Consider the following 18,249-nt stretch of genomic DNA (forward strand, 5'->3'; position numbering starts at 1 on the left):
AGATATTGGTAATCTTGTAAGGGAAAAGAAGAGATGGGATTCATTTTTGTTTATTTACGAAGCGAATTGCAACTTATTCATATATTTTGTCACAATAATATTACAATAAATTTATCAGAATTAATGGGGCATTAAATAATTTGGAATTTTTAATTTCTTTACCTGTTAACTTTCAAATAAGAACGTCAGTATGAATTTCTGCAAATTCAAATGAAATTAGAATTCCTTTTCAAATCTTTCTGCCGTCTCAAGAAATCACAATCGAGAACATTTGATACACGAGATACTATATTTGTACACAAAATACACAACAGTGGTAACTAACAATGACCCGGTAAGACGAAGGTGCTGTTCGACTTTTTATCGCAAACTGCATGAACAGATTTGAGAGAAAGATATCTTCAAACAACTGATAAAAATGTGGGATGTAGGCATTTTAGCGAAAACTGCTAAGCTTGAAGAAAATCTCATTGTAATGTCGAAGAAATCAAACTATCTTATAATCAGCGAAGTTCAGCAATTAAGCATTTAAACTCGATTGTATAACTTCATATAAAATCCATCGATCAATGTGCGAAGATGAAAAATCATTTAAAAGTCAATTCATATTTAAAATATGTTTTAGGAAATGTTACGTCTACCACACGGTATTTTTTTACAAATTCTGAATCGGGAATAGTAAGTTAACAAACATTTGATTTTATAGAGTTACGAACGGAGAATTAACTCTAGTATTTTTTAGACTTACCATATGAAATCAGTGCTTGACTTAAAGATTTCTTTCCTTTACTACTTATTAATGACTCTGATTAAGTTTGCAAATGAAATGGTTTTTTATTTATGTCATGGTCGAAATTTGTAAGAAATAGTTACCTCAATTTCCTTTTGTTATTTCTATTAGACTTACAATAATTATTAATTCATTAATCTCATATTCTTGGCAGCTAGTTTTAAAAAAGATTCAAGAGTTATCTGCTAAGGATGCATTACCTACGCTGAGTAACTTTTAATCTTACTTTGAGCTGACGAAATAACGTAATGAAGCTACTGTTAATTCCTTGTAAGGACGTTTCACCAAGAATGTTTTATCAAATAACAACAGAATGATGTTGATTATTGTTGTATGTCAATTCATTGTTAATAGCTTATGATATCTTTCTGGAACACCACCATCTGCTGAAAGTATCCACCGCAGTTAAATAACAACAATAAAAATGTCCACTTGAAAAAAAGGACATTTGTTCTCTTCACTAGTAGATAGTAGAGTTGGACTATCAGTTGCAGAACTGATTCAACGAACAAATTCACTTTACAGAGTGAATTTGTTCCGATTCTAAAAAACGGAGTAATAATTCTTTTACAGTTCGCCGAAAGTTCCTGTTGGTAGCGCGCCAAGGATCTGCTATTCGTTCAAGAATTGATTCACTTTGCTGAACGAGCTTACGCCTGACTGGTGAAAAAAAGAATCGAGTTCTTGTTGGAAGCATGCCAGGAAGTTTCGATAACCATTTTAGGAGAGACAGGAATAGTTATCTTCCCATGTAAAAGGTGAATTTACTTCTTATCACTTCGCAACTTTAAAAAAAAATATTCTACACTTTTATTGTCCATTCTGTGTGGAAAGGAGCTTTTAGGGAATCTTTCACCTACAGCTGAAAGAAATCAGTTCAGATAATTAGTGTATGATTGAGCTTGTTCTTCCGATTCCACTACTCTTTCGCTATTCGCTCTATCCGCGGTAACCTCTCCTGATCCCTTTATTCCTTCGATTCTTTCTGCTCTTCACTCGATCTTCGTGAATCGCTCATTCTACAGTCTTTCCGAAAATTGCTTATCAAAGTTATTTTTAGTGAGCGGCGAGTCGTAAAAAGGAACCGATTCATGTCCATGAGCGAACCGTTCTGATCTCATCCCATAAAACAGAGATTTTCCCATCTCTAATACAATGGGCATTATCCAAAGTATTTGCTTGAGTACTGGAGTCAAAATTTATACCAACCATTTGCGGCAGTATCTGAATCAAATGTTTCATTACAGGGAACAGGATTGCATATATTAGATTACGCTAAAGTGTATGAGAGATATCTGCTTAAGGGGAAAAAAGAAACTGGCTAAAATTCATTTCATTTATTTGAGAAACCACGAACCCCCCCCATGCAGAGACAAACTATTTGGTAGGATTTGAACCCGGATCGAACTACCCGTCTTCAACTCTCTTATCCAATCGGCCACTGGTGGACTCCTAAATAAATAGGATGGGCAGGGCAATAATGTGGTACGTTAATGCGTTGGACACTTCTGTATAAAAATTTAAATTCGTGAGACATTTCCTTGTGGAGGTTTGTCACGAACGCTATTTGTGCCACCACATCTCTCTGAACTCGTATTCAAAATGAAGAAAATTTGAATATTTTGGCGTTATTCTCTAAACGTAAAGAATACGAAGGTACGAATCACGTACTCTTAAAAATACCCTTTATGTACTTCTAATCGCAAAGTTCAGACTTTAATGCGAAATATTCATGCATATAAATGAGTGTAAATTATATAAATGAGTGTAAATGATATAAATGAGGCAGCGTATTTAGGAAAACGTTCATTAAAAGCGCATGTAGTATTTTCCGCGCTTTGTTCACTCGCACTCCTCGGTGACTTCCGGGTTTTCTTCCTTTGATATTTAGCGAAATTCAAAAGCAGACACTTAAAATGAGTAACTGCTAACATTTGGATGGTATAATGTTGGGAGTCTGAAAGCATGGCAGTGTTAAATGCAGATTGCTGAAGACGTAAATGTAAAGCCCAAAGTGGTTTGTAACTTCTGGAAATAGTTTAAGGATACCGGATTCGTAAAGAGAAATTCATTTGTGAGATAAACTCATTATTATATTAATAAAATTTTACTGAGAGCAATCCTGCCCAAAAAAGTTTGAATTTGTTCATTTCAGTGAGGCATAAAAGGAGTGCAACAGCTTTTCGGGTTTCTCTTGTCTTCCATGTGGCCACAGGAAGTCGAGTTTCAAGTCGAGACTGGTGCGGGCCACAGGAAGTCGAGTTACTTATTCCAGAAGGCTACATGGGAGAGGTCTATTAGTAAGGGAACCCGTTACTTACATCCCGCATACTTCTGCGCACAGGACAGCCCACTTATCTTGGGTTTGGTGGGTTTTGGCAGACGACTCGAGGGCTATCTGCCTAAGGGAATGCATGCCTTTGTGGAAGATTTTTTTATGGAGAAATGGCTCGTACACGCGTTACATATGGGGAAAACACGAAAATGCCCATGCGGAACCAAACTGTTTGTCAGGATTTAAATCCCGCACCGAATTACCAGTGTTGAGCGGTATTACCTCCTGGCCGCTGGTGGGTTATTTTACCATGGGGCAGAGAATGTGTTTAGACCATAGATCAGAGGGGGATGTTCTGTTAGCAGATGAATTGCGATTAGCTTAGCCTTCGAAATGTCTTCGAAGTTCTCTCATCGAAATCCGACTCCGAGAAAACAATATGTCTACATAAGATTCTGACAAGTTTCTTACATATACATTTAGCATGAATACTTTTTCATTATCCTGAGCCAGTTTTCTTTAAAAAATTTTTAAGAATGCTTTTATTTAGTCAGATAGCTCTTGCTTGCTTTAGCATGCATTTACAGAGCAAATTCTGGTTCAGATGCAGGTTAGCCCACCAGTGGTGGAGCTGTAAAGTGGGTGAACACTGGTTGTGACGAGACTCGAATTCTGAAGAACGGGCTGGCAGCATGAGCGTTTTCGTGGTTGTTTCCTCATGTGTTACTGGTATTAGAGCCAATTTTCCTTAGAAAGTCCTCCAAAAATGCATTCCTCCCCCTATTCAGATAGCCCTCGTGTGCTTTGCCGTAATCAACTAAACCAATCAGATGAGGAGTAAAACGATATCTGAAATCAGAGTTCAGTTATTTATTTAATCTGATCTAAATTATTTAAAAAAGATTTGATTACTCACCGATTATACTTATCTTCTAAGATAGAATAAAAGGGCAGGGCAATAAGTGAAATATTGATATTCAAAAGTTTATATAACCTCTATTTTATTCGCGTGGTAAGGGACATTGAATGCTTGATACAAACAATTGACATATAGGATAACTGAATAAATTGGAACTCTTCCACGTATTCTATCTTGATCATGGAGATAAGAAGAAAAATTTATCTTACCTCCATGGGCCTACTCTTTTTCAGAATTATGCCAAATTTGAATCTATACCTGACCTGTTATCGGTACATTTCAAAACTCTTTTTTTTATTTCAAGTAGAGGAAGCTTGTTGGTAAATGCCTTTACGCAGGATACAGTTGAAATAAATGATCAAATTATAAAAGTTTTCCTAACAAAGAGGTGGACCCTTCAACGGCCGAGCGGTAAAGTCGCTGAACACTGGTAGTTCGGTCCGAGGTTCGAATACCCCGAACGGGCTGGCTGCATGGGCATTTTCGTGGTTTTCCCCATGTGTAACGTGTATACAAGCCAGTTTCTCTTAGAAAGTCCTCCACGAAGGCATCCCTCCCCTTAGGCAGATAGCCCTCGTGTGCTTTGCCATAATTAAAATACACACATAATTCCTAACAAAGATATACTCGTGACAATATAATTTGCATAGGTACTGCGTATACTTCTGAATCTTGCATTTCCACTGTAAATTGAATACCAGAGCCAAAAGTTAATGTCCAGTATAAAGGTTCTTGAAAATTAAACAATGACTCACACAAACATTTAATCTTACGCATGATGTTGAAGTTGTTTCACTACTTTTCAGCAAATAAATCAGCACTTTCAGCTACCTTTCAGCAATGAATTTTCTGTTCGTTTCTTTACATAAACAATGTGCAGCATTATCAATATTCTGAAAGAAAATTATTTCAAAAACCTTTTGGAGAATTCTTTAAAAAACAACATCCCGCTGTCAACCTCATTGCAGAATTTCTGTTTTTTATATCACAGAATCCCGTCAATGAACCTTGAATATTCTTTAAGTATGGAATATTTAATTTTATATAAGTCTGGAACACGATTGAATTTCCGCATACCAACGGATGCACAATTACTAATTTAAATGAAAATGTGCTTAAGGAATTAGCTAGAGGAAATTGCCCTATAGCCATTTCTGAAAACTAGAATTATCAAAGTAATCAAGAACAGTTCATTCAAGGATGTACTTGATAGCTTTTTCTATAAGATATAAATATATGTTTGAAATTATTAGCTTGCCAACTATTACGTGACTCAGAAGTATGCGGATCGTTTAATAGCATCGTAGTTTATCTTGAAATAGCTGTTATATTACACTCTAATTGATAATAGTTTTCTCCTGTCAGAATAAAAGTTATTACATATCTCTCAGATTTACCTGCACGCAGTGTAAATTATTCTGTCTGCTGGTTCACTTCAGGGTTCTGTTACTCATTTGAAATTTTGGTTAGAGAGAAATTTAAAGCTCTAAATGCAAGTTTCCGAACAATTCCTTGTGCCAAATTATGTTATATATATATTTTTTATCAAGAATCAAAATATCAGTACAAGACATACTTAAATACATATACAATCAAGTCAACTTGTGAATTTGTATAATTTGTGAACAATAAAGTTCATTTATAATTTTTAATGATTTAGTTATTAATTAATAATAATACTAATAGTATTAGTTAAATTATCATTCATTCAGTTTTGTTTTTCTATTTATAATTCTCACGAGGTTTCTTTATTTTGTGCGTAACATTTCTAGCATCAATACATTTGGGTACCATTTTGCTGGCAATCTGAAATTTTCAAAAGCTGAAAACAAGCAGCTTAATCATTTCTGGATTAGCGGTTGCAGTGTGTCATTGAGGTGGTTAAAAATTTATAAATTCCCTTAGACTTCAGAAGGAAATTATCTTTTATAAGAAGCATTCGTATAATATTACGAAAAGGCATCCCATTACGAATTTGGGGATTTTTTCCATGTGTAACCCCTGACTGATTTTTCCTATGTGTAATGTGAGCATGAGCCAATTTCCTTTTGAAGATTTTACGGTTGCAAGTAGTCATGTAACTAACACCTTTGAACACAGTTCGACTCAGGTTCAAATTTTAACGAACGAGCTGGCAACATGGCAAGTTTTGTGGTCTTCCCCCATGTGTAATACGCATGACAGTATCTTAGAAAAGACTTTTTTTTTTTTTTTCCCTTGTGTCCTTGTACGGGATATCTGCTTAAAAGGCATAACATAAATAAACTGAAATGCCTTATTAAACGTCTGTAAACGTCTTCACGAAATTATTCCTGCCGGTCTTCGCTTGCGTTGTCATAATGGAATAAAATATTTATTTCTGTTTATATCTCTGAAAGGTTAACTACAGTTATTTCTTTTCGAAACGGATTTCTGTATCTATTGGAGGCGAAACAGAAGATCATTGTCCAAGAGTCGCCGAGATGCTGTAACAGGGAAACATGGGCATTTTTTTTAGGTTTCTTTTTGCTAGTTGTGGAACAGTGTGGCTATATGATATATCTGCTTTTTTCTATTGCTTATAGTAGAAATTCCTCGAAGATGAATACTTTCCTTAAGCAGTTAACTCTAGCATTCTGTACCACAATTAAATACTCTAATACAGAAGAAAGGTTCTTTCCACTCATTCTGTATAGATACAGTATTACAAGATTTATTAGGTTATGCCAAAGCTCGCTACAGCTACCTGTTTAAGGGGAGGAATGTCTTCGTAGAAGAGTATCTAAGGGATAAGAGGTACAGAAAAGACGAAATAAATAGAATGTAGATACTGAAATATATAAAAGTAGGAGAGGTTATCTGCCGAAAGAGAAGGAAACCTTTGTGGAGAAAATTTTAAGGGGATTTAACTCGGATTCAAATGGGACATGGGGGAAACTATAAAAACTACTCACATAACTATCCTTTTCGCGAAGATGCGAACCCAGGTAGAGCTATTAGTGTTCAATAGCTTTACAGCCCTTTCGCTGCTAGACTGTTCAGCGGCTTTACCGCCTTGTCGCTGCTGCATTGAAGGCTATCTGTCTAACAGAAAGGATGCCTTCCATTAGGTAGATACGTGGAAGATATTTTAACAGAAATTGGCTTTTTATTCACGAGATACGGAGGAAAATCAATCAAATTTATGCAGCTAGTCCATTTAGCTAGATTTTCAAGGGAGACGAACAAGCAGTGTTTAGCGATCTCATCTGCTCGGCTCTGGTGTGTAACACAATAGTTTTCATTTCAGCATTAAATGTTAGCAGTTAAATAAACTACTGAATTCAGATGGCTACTGATTTGTAAAAGCAGTAAATAAAATTGCCTTCTGAAATTTAATTCAGCAGTTACCAAATTTTATTTAAAAAAATTTTTTTTCTTCCTTTAAACATTGTTATCAACTAAAAGACCGTCTTGTTTTCTTAAAAGACTGCAATATAAGATAATTTACTTAAAACAAGTATTATTCTTATTCTGTACTAAAAAAATTAATTTAATAAATAAAAGTCAAAACTTAAAGCAAATTCGCTAAAAATATATTTCAGGATGAAAAGAAAATTTCTTCTGAATTATACGTCGTTTCCGGAAGGAGCAAAACTGCGTTATTCAAGTGGCGCTGCTGATATGCCATTATCATGCTGTGAACTTTAGAATTACAGATTACCGTGCCCTTTTAAAACCGCTTCAAGAATATAATTTGTGTCTTTGAACTATGGCGTGAACTATTAAATGAAATTTCAAACACTGATAAAGAACTAATGTTATTTGTATGTACATATTTCGTAATGTGTGTTTTTATGTCAAAAAGCAGTGTTTTATTTGGCAATTTTGCAATCTATCGTACTTAAGAGTTTCCAGATAAAAAGCAGTTCAGGCCATTTCTGACTACATATGAAAACAAAATAAAAGAGCAGTTCCAAGGCTCAAACTGTTTATTTTCTTGAAATCTCAATATTTGCATATATTATTTACAGGGAAAATTAATTATCTTTTTACTTCCTTGTACGAAGTAAAAATATACGCGATTATAATACTTTTTTTATACGATTCGCGATTATAATACTTCCTTTTTACTTCCTTGTACGAAGTAAAAAGGAAGTATTATAATCGCGAAATGTTTCAGGTAGCATATTTCAACGAAAATATCCATTTTGACCTCTATCGAATGCAATTTAACGATGTTTATGCGTAACATCTGAACAAAAGACTTTTTTCCTTCAAAAAAATTATAAAAATGTTTTAAAATGAATTCTAAAGAGAATTTTTTGTGGCGTTTGTACGAACGTATGTACGTACGTACGTGGCTCATAAACGAGTAGCCTCTGAATGTTGAAATTTTGTATATAGGTTTGGTTTATAAGATTACGACAAAGCACTCGAAGGCTATCTGCCTTAAGGGAGTGATGCCTTCGTGGAGGTCTTTCTAAGGGATACTGACTCATATATATGTTACACATGGGAAAAACCACAAAAACACGCTTCTATTAGAAGCCTGTGCGGCTATGACCCTACTGTTGAATATGTGGTCAAAAGACCCCGCACCATACATCACAGCCCGTCTTGGTAGTTGTATTTATGTAAATAATTTCCAGCTTTTTTCTATGTTTTATAATTACGACTTTTGTTATTTTTTGAATGCAACTTTTGCCACCACGACCAGGAATGCCAGTCCCAAGTTCTGAAAGTTTTTACGCTTCCGGGTGACAGATGTACCTAAAGTACATCTCTTATTTTACTACCGTGATTGGCCTTTGGCAACGCTGAACTTTTGGTAATACCTCTGTGTAGTTGAAACCAAGTGCGAGCGAAAGCAATTGGAAATTGGACCACAAAAAAACCCATGCAGCCAGCCCGTTCGCGGGATTCGAAACTCGGACCGAACTACCACTGTTCATCGACGTTACCGCTCGGCCGCTGGTGGACTTTGTATATAGTACTGCTATAACATGTAAATGTGCACCTCGTATTTTGGTTGCAATCGGCCGCACCAAACGTATATAAATATATTTATATATATATATCCACTATGTTACTCAGCTCAGTGATCTCAGTTTCTTTACTCTTATATGTTTGTAAATTGTGCATTTTTTGCTTTAAAAATGATTGAGTTATGTTGTTCTTATCTTCCGGTTAAGGTTTTAATACCTTTAGTATATCTGCAAGCAATATTTGTACAATTATGTACAATTTAAAAGCTGTTTAAGTGCGGCTAAGCCTTATGTTTTAAATAACGTGGCGGACATATTTGTTTACATTTGAAGCAGCAGATTAGTAGATTTGTTGCCAATAAAGAGAGACTAAACTTGGCAACAACAGACATGACGCCATCATTTATTATTGCGAATTAAATCGTGCTTATTCCTTTCTGGAATTTCTTTCAAGGAAATAAGTGTTTAAAATTTACTTCGTAATTTTTAATACAGATATTTTGAGTTTTTATGTATTTTTGCCTTGTCGCGAAGTGAGAACTGAATGAATTGAATTAGAAATACTCAATCGTCTGTGAAAAACTGTTTCTTTTTTGTTTTATTTGCTTACTTTCTTTTATACAGCGTTCTAGATATATTAGAGTATTTGAATAGAACATGTGGCAACGATTAGATAATTCTTCAAATGATATAGATTTGTGCATTCTGAGTTATAATATCAAAGAAATATAACGCTGTTAAGTGAACCTAGCGCTATAAACAAATATAGTGAATTTTAAAGAGTGCATTTATTCTATTGTGGTTTATGCGCTATCGACAAAGAAGATTTAATTCAAACCAATTTGTTTAAATGAAATGCAAGAAAAAATTCGTATAAATTAATATTTCGCACAAGGAAGTCATGTGGTGTACACATCAGATTTTTTTATTAAATTGTATTAAAAACTTTAGTACCTATAATCATATATTTGTAAACATTCACAGAAAACAAACGTCGCTATTAAAATTGTTTTAATATTTTTTTTCCCTTCTGCTCACTTCAGCACATTTTGATGAAGGTACCTATTGCGAAGAATTAAATGTTCAGAGTCACTACATAGGAAAAAAAAAAAAAAGGTGAATGTCTGCTTTAAGACATCTGGATCGCACATAACAACAACATTGTTCTAATTAAATAGTGTGTAAACATAGGTGGTTACTGGACATATTAACACAGATTTCTTTTATAAGAAAACTTACTATTGATTGAAAACTTACTAGGATTGAGGAATTAAAGAAATAAAATTACGAATTACATGTGCAGGTAAATTGACTAAAACATTGTCTCTTCAAGCTGCACTCATATATGCATGTCCGTTTAGAGAGCTTCCAGAAATAAGATAGAGATTACTTTGAAAACTCTATCAGTAGCTGTGAATAAGAGAAATTTGTAAAAATGAAATTTTAATTTCTGTAGCAGAATTCTAAAATTCTTTTGCTGAACTTTCCGCTTTCAAGCAATTAAAGTAGAGTTGCTATTTTACTAACTTGTATTTTTATCTACGAGCACCATATAAAAATAAAAAATTCTCATTGCAAAGGTTTTCTATCAAGATAGTTATTGTCCCTTAGCGGCGGAGAACCAGCTTCCTTTAGAAAGACAGTTTCGGCAAACGGTCTGGCTACTTCGGAGTTTTCGTAATTTTTCCTATGTGTAATGTGGATGCAAACCAATTTCCTTTAAAAAGTTCTCTACAAAGGTATTCTTGCCTTAGGTAAATAGCCCTTATGTGCTTTTTTATAATCTAAATACTTGAACAGTCTTCATGAAAAATCCCCAATCTTAATACTTATGAATTTTGCATATTAAATTAAATATATAAACAACCGAACCAGATATTCAGCGAAAGGAAATCGTAATTTTTCCAGCACAACGTATACCATCATGTTTTAAAATAAACTGAAATTATTCGCAAGAAAACAGTTTTATAAAAAAAATTATCATAAAATGTGCAATTTTACTTACGGGTTCTGAAGAAATGATCATGCTAGTTGAGCAGAGAATTTTCACCTTATCAGTTAAAGGTCAATGTGCTTTTTTTCTTTGGAGTAAATGACCTTTTACACTGTTTCGAAATGCCGAACAAGAAATTCCAACCTTCGACATTTCTTTTGTACAGTGTTCATGATTTAATAAAGAACCTGGAAATTTTTGGCTTTAAGAACGTGTTTTGTTGATCATAAATTTGCTTCGATGATGTCTTACTGATAGAAGATTCTAAGGCAATGAAATATCACACATTCGGGATAGCAATCAGTCAACTGTTTTCGATAATTTCAATAGCAAATTTGTTTGCCTGCTTTATGAATTTACTTCGAAACGTATTCCTTGAATCTCCACTTTGCCATCTATATAGAAATTATGTAACTCGTTTTTAATCAGTTAATCAGTTATTTGAAAGATTGTTCTTCATTATTTACTGTCAAACTGTAAAAATTAGTATAACTTATATACAGTAGAATAAAAATTTGAGATATATTTTTAAAGGGACGTTTCCTAACTCTAGAATTATGGAAAATTACTCTCTTGTTCCTTAAGTATAAGAACTAAATACATGCGTTATTACGGTCTTTAAGAAGATTGGTACAACAAAAATTCTCTTTAGATACATCAAGTACAAATAGCACAACAGGTATGGATTTAATTAAGTATATTTTTAAAGATATTTCGTACCTCTTATAATCTTATCTTAAAGAATAATTTTAATTATTTCTTCAGCGAATATTTTGAATTTATTTAAATAAAAATTGAAGGATACACATAAAATGGTGGATCGTCACAGCCAGAATAATGTCCCTATGTATCTTCTGACTTCTCTGTGGCAATACAATTGACAACAATTGAATTCATTATAAAACAATGAATCAAGAAATAATACAATTACTGCTTTCTCATGCTATAAAATGCTGAAAGTATATTTTAGATGATAAAATGTTCTAAAAGAAAACAAAATAAAAAAATTGATATTTTTGCATACTGAGAAAATTTTATTTTTCTAATGAAAAAAGATTTATAAAATTGTAAAGGAATGGTAAAGAAATAGGAAATATTTGAAGACATATTTATTCATTTTGTGCTAGTTATTTTCTACATAAGAATCAACACTTTAAAAATTTTGTCACTTTTTATTGCTTCAGATAATAGTTTCTTGTACTTCTAATTTAATTGTGAATTAAAACTTCGTATCTTTCAAACGTTTACAGAGGTCTTGAAACACCCAACGACTGCCATGTATGAAGAACTTGTAATTCCTTCCGCATACTAGAAAGAAAACTATCATTGGACTGAGTAAGATTTTATGAATGAAAATAAAATTTTAATTCTGCTCAGAAGAATTAGTGAAAAAGGAAGGATGATTTGTTTGGTTATGGCAAAGCTCACGAGGGCTATCTATCTAACAGGACGAATGTCTTTGCGGAAAGCATTTATGAGGAAAAGTGACTCGTATCTACATTACAAATAAGAAAAACCATGAAAATGCTCGTATAGTGAGCCCCTTCGCCGGGATTTGAACCCAAGTCGAACAACCAATGCTCAGCGATTTAACCGCTCGGCTGATGGTGAATCCTTTCAGGAAAGGTAATAAATTTGAATTTCGAATAAACCTATAAAACTTTCAATTCTTTTCCTACTGTTATTGTAGAATGGGAAAATGCCTATGTGTTGGAATTTTAGTTGTTATGAGAACAGAAGAAAATACAGTTAACCAGTACCTGTTTCTATAGGTGTAAACAATATCGATACCTAGAAGTGTTTTGCTCATTTATAGCAAAAAATGTCTATGAGCCTATTGTTACCCTATTTTCTAATTCTTACAAAAATATGCTTTTACGTTGCTTGTACAGTAATATAAATTTATTTCTAAACTGAACTTTAATGTTTGGTCCATTAAATAATGTTTGGTCCATTAAATTAATAAGTCCATTAAAACTGAATTTTAATGGACTTATTTGATCTGTTACTGTTCTGCTATCAAGACCAGGTTCAGAAATGTATGTATGTATGCATTGATATATGTAGGTACTAATGAATATGTGTGTGTATACATATACACATATATGCACATACGTACAAACACACCTTCATACGTTTCTTAATCCGGTCCCGATAAGAGAACAGTACCTTTCATCTTTATAAGTAAAACTATAAAAATTTGCTGAACTTCTTTAATAGTTTCGGAACTTCTTATCCTTTCCCATTATACAGTAAAATTTAATTTCTTCCTTAAAAAGTTTTAGTTCAAGTCTCTCGTATTTGAATTACGCACGAGAAATATCAGCACTCATACAATCAGGCCTTTTGTCAGTAATCATACACCGGAGTTGAATAGCCAGTGTTCACAGCCGTCTTATACCGCTGTTGGAGCAAAGTTTCACATGAAGTTTACTATTGAATACAAATAAGGAAACATTATTACCGGTTTCGCTTCGCTTACAAGATTGTTTCGCTTTCATTGTTTTCACTCTGAGTTAAAAAATTTGGATGTTTCACCAGCTGGAACATCAAATTACATTTATTTTATGAGTGGAACAAATATTCTAACTGAGATGAATATAAATTTTATATCTAGTTTAATGAAACATACACAAATATAATAGCAGAATAGTAATTATTTAACTCATTTTGAACTTCATCCCTCACAAAACTCTCAAGTATATATCTCAAATACGGATATTTTATCAATTTTACGAACATTCGGTGATAACATTGGCTTAGTATTTAAAATGTAGTTTTTCACTTTAAATATGAATGCACAGTAACTTTAGTAGCCCAAAAATATGGGTTATGTATTTAAATAAGAACAGATAAATTCATGATTAACATGAAAGTTTTAGAAATTAGGAACTCGTCGCGTTTTCTGACATCAAACTACCGCAACTAAGGATTAAAAATTCGAAACACATTCTTTCGCAGCTGATTTGTAATGTATAAACGCGACTAAAGAAAAGATTCTGTTTTATGAGTATTTATTTTCATTATATCTTAATTTTAAATTTAAGAAATTTCAATTAAAATAATAAGATTTATTAAAATTTTGGTATCTTTTAACAGGAGCCCCTAAACGACTATGTTGGCGCAGAATCTAATTTCAGATGGAAATGACGACCCTAGCCATACTACAGCTTCGTTTGAAAAGAATAGCTATTTCATAAATCCAAAATAAGTCAATAGACAAATTCAGAAATAAGATCGCACAATTGTATTTGACAGGATCCTGATAACACAAGCTGTTGACCCGAGAAATACTAAATAAACCAAATAATTATCACAGGAAAGAAGACATAGCGCATTTTCAAACTAGACATCCGCTCTTTCTTTGTAGAACCGTTTTGGTGTAAGTTTCATACAATCGTTTTTCGCATAATTTAATATATTTTGATTTCTTTTTTCTTTCTTTTTTTAATCAGTTCTTTAACAAAGAAGGCAACTGAAAATATCTAAGGGAAAATTATTGAACTCATTGTTACTTCACGGCTTATTTCTAATAACGTCTTTGCATGGCTACTCGAAGAAAGAAACGAAAACTTTGATACTTCGATGCACAATTACGACGGACGGCCTGTTAAGCGAAAAGTACCAAAATTTTAAATCTTAGGTTAGTAATATTTATTGCTTTGTATTAGCTAATTCTATGTATAATTTTACTTAGAAAGAAAACTGATGAAGAAATAAAACGCAGGTTTATTCAAAATGCATAAAAAGTTCCCAGTAAACTTAAGCATGAAATATATCGTTATTGGAGAATCTGAAGAATCAAATTTCTGTTAAAAGAAACAGATTGAGGGTTCATTTTGAGTAAGGATATCGATGATGGGACAGTTATGCATAAACACATTTCTAACATATTGTGAAACTGGCGTACTGCTCTTTTGTAATAAAAAGTATCAGGGTTAATCTTTGGATTATGGCAACTTGGCGATTTTTTGGCGAATATTTGGCGACCGACGCTGCTACAGCAACCTGCTAGTTTTATTTCTGGACGCCATTTTGTTTTCACAAAGTAAAGGCTTTTTTTTTTTTTTTTTTTACACTCAACATTTTTTTCCAACAATCTGCTAGCCGAATTACGCTTATGCTAGAACTTTTATGGAACAAAAGTGCTTAATCATGACGAAGATTAGGTGCGAAATTGGGAGAAAGTGCAGAATCGCCCACTGCTTGTCGCGTTTTTAAGAAGTGCACATACACGGTATCATCCATGTACACGTCAACCTATTTTCACTTAAAAAAAACATCCCAGAATTGCACAAAAATGGCATTGCGCACACTCTTGACTTTATCCATGTACACTGCTAAAGTCCTAGCTAGTAACCTTTATCGCCTTACCAAAATGTCGCCAAACCACCTGTTACCATATTCCAAAGATTAGCCATAAATTTTTCATTTCAGCTGTTTTTAACTCGAATAGAAATATGTTACTTTCGAAAAATGTTTCGAAAGAATAATTTATAACACATTAATATTTATATAATTATGGCTGTAATCTGAAAAAAATGCAATTTCTAATAGTTTATTTTTAAAAAATGAAATGATGTATTCTTGGCATTTTAAAAAAAAAACGCTTTCCTAAAGCGTGTAATTTATCAATAGAAATATTTTCGGAAAATAAAATTAAGCTCTGCATTAAGACTAATGAAGAGAAACCCGTTGGCATAACAAGTATCAATTATTTTATGTTATTAATTAATTTATATTATATAAAATCAAAAAGTACTGATTAGTGAAAGTACATTTTAATATAATAACTTGCTGAGAGTGCCCTTGACATTCAATACTATCACTTATTTAATCAAAATATGTTCTTTACCACTAAAGATTTAAACAATCAACAACCACTAATCCGGAAAATTAGTTAGGTTTGGCGATTTAGGCAAAGTAATACGAGAGCTTTCTAGCAATAGGGAGGGATAATTTCGTAATGGACTTTCTAAGAGAAATTGGTTGGTGTCCACATTACACATGGAGAAAATCATGAAAACTCTCATGCAACCAGTTCGTTCGCCTTGATTTGGGTCCGTGTCGAACTACTAGTGTTAATAGACTTTACCATTTGGCCATTGGTAAGTCTCCAGAAACTGAGTTTAAGAATTGTTTTCGTGAAAATAGTTAACTAATACTTGAAACATTAATAACAAAAGGTTAATAAAATAATTTTTAATTTAAAGTTCAGCTAAAATATTTATGTTCGTAAGATTTGTTCTTTAAGTCCACCAGCGGCCGAGCCGTAAATTCCCGCGTATTTCTGTTGGAAGCGAACCGGCCTGGCTGCATGACGTTTTCGTGTTTTTCACGTGTGTAACGTGTATACGAAATAGTTTATCTTAAGACGTCCTTCACGAAGGCATCCATCCTCTTGGGCGGATTGCCTTCGAGTACTATTAAATAAAGAACTTTTAAATTTTTATATTAACCATGAATCTATATTAAAATGAATGGTTACTTAATCATAGCACTAAACCACTCTTATGAACTGGGACTAATTAATAGTCCAGGTTCATAATTTGTAAAGTTAATTTTCATATTTTGCATAACGCTGATGTGCTGATTAGTGTGTGATTTTTCAAGTGCTAATACGTTGAATCTAAAGATTCGGCAGTGAAATAAAAATAAATATACTGAGACTCTGCCTAAAGAGAGCGAAAAGAAATACAACTTCCTGGACTGTCAACAATAAAATTATGTTTTCCCAAATTTTTCTTTCAATATGATAGAAGTATCACACATCACAGAAGGTACATCACTTGTGACGAGATTATTATTTTATAAATTATACCTATATACTTGCTTTTTTAATTGGTTATGACAATAACCCATCTAAGGGGGAAAATGCCTTCTTGGCGAAATTTCTAGGTTAACTTGACTCGTAGTAATTCTAAATATGGCCCAAACCACAAAAATGCTCATGCAGATAGCCTTACAAAATAAAATTTTCAGAAAAATTTCATAAATTTGGTAGCATTAAAAATAATACGAATAAGATTTACAAAACCGTTACTGAGAGAAAAAAAATTAATATAATAAAATTCGAAGTTCTTTTGATTTAGTTGATTACCGCAAAGCACACTAGAAAAAATCTAATTTTTCCGTCATTTTATATCGTATCATATATTTCTTTTCAATAAACTTAGTTTCAGCAAAAAGCATGCAGATATAATTAAATTAAATTTTTTTTTTCTGAGGAAAAATTTGCAACAGCAATAAAACGCTTATAAAATCGACATAATTGTTCATAGAAAAGTGACTTTGGAAAAATAACTTCAGAATAAAGTTGTATAAACTTTTACTCTACTAACTGAAGATTTTGTTTTAAAAAAAAGCATATATCATATTCAAAAATTTTAGCTTTTAATTTTCATAATGAAATTTTGTACGCAACAGCTATGCGTTAATGAGTAATATACTGTGTTTAGAGAATGTTTCAAATATATAAATAGTTGCTGATTGAAAGAAGTAAATTCGCTCAATATTGTTACTATACATGATCAACGTAGATGTATTTTATCTATTCCAAATAAAAAGAAAAATAAACCATTTGATAAAGTGAGATGCTGAGTAACTGGGTACCATATCATGATAGTTAAAATTTAGTTTTTAGCTAAACATTTTGCATAGATGTATTAAAACTGAAAAAACGTTAATTATAATTATAAAAACCGATCACTTAAAGATATTGCTTTTATTTAATTTAAATAACATTTATTCACTGAAAATAACAAAATTCCACTTTTAGCTTACCCGGTGCGAAAAACGCCTTGTTTATAAAAGTCTTTACAAAAGCACAATGATTTTAAAAATTTTGAGTACCATTAAAACAACCACAACGAATCATTCCAAGAGCACAGACGTGTTTGCTACTATCATCATTTTAGCTTTAATTGTGCTCAACATACACAGAAGTGCCTCGTTTTCTTCTTCTAAACAAGGCTAACCACATGTTTATAACCTTCCGTTGCACAATCTTACCTGTGACGCGAGTAGCTAGTTCCTCGAATTTTCACGGCCCTTCATATTTTTCAAAAATTTCACTTTTACCTGTAAGCTACATATGTTGTAACTAATTAAAACTGTATTTATTTGAACTTTAACGCAAAACGCAGAAGCAATATTTAATTTTGAGATATATTTTGAATAATAATAATTTCTTAGCTCAAATCCTTATTTTCTTGAATCATTTTTGTATTCTTTTCTGTAAAATCAGTGGCATTACTTAAAATTTTCTGCTATAGTGTCAAATCGTTCTAAAAGTTTTTATTTTCCGATCTGTTAACTGAAATTAGG

At 32.7% G+C, this 18,249-nt stretch overlaps 1 protein-coding gene across 4 annotated transcripts in view; it reads right to left on the bottom strand.

Moving 5' to 3' along the window:
* The window catches only part of LOC118196695 (SEC14-like protein 2), a 64,728-nt gene extending 46,859 nt beyond the window's left edge, over positions 1 to 17,869 (bottom strand). Inside the window, exons 1-2 of one of the 4 annotated variants that reach the window (XM_035368146.2) lie at positions 17,707 to 17,869; positions 13,388 to 13,464 (exon numbers count right to left, since the gene is read on the bottom strand). The gene's annotated coding sequence lies outside the window, so the exon portion shown is untranslated. Of the gene's footprint in view, positions 1 to 162; positions 358 to 13,387; positions 13,465 to 17,706 lie in introns of those variants that run through there. The other 3 variants (XM_035368144.2, XM_035368147.2, XM_035368145.2) reach the window with 3 other exon arrangements.
* Positions 17,870 to 18,249: the final 380 nt, after the last annotated feature.

This window comes from Stegodyphus dumicola, chromosome 2, assembly GCF_044657685.1.
Source record: "Stegodyphus dumicola isolate Sdum_Otavi_A_Nest chromosome 2, ASM4465768v1".
In the NCBI taxonomy this organism is placed as follows: domain Eukaryota; kingdom Metazoa; phylum Arthropoda; class Arachnida; order Araneae; family Eresidae; genus Stegodyphus; species Stegodyphus dumicola.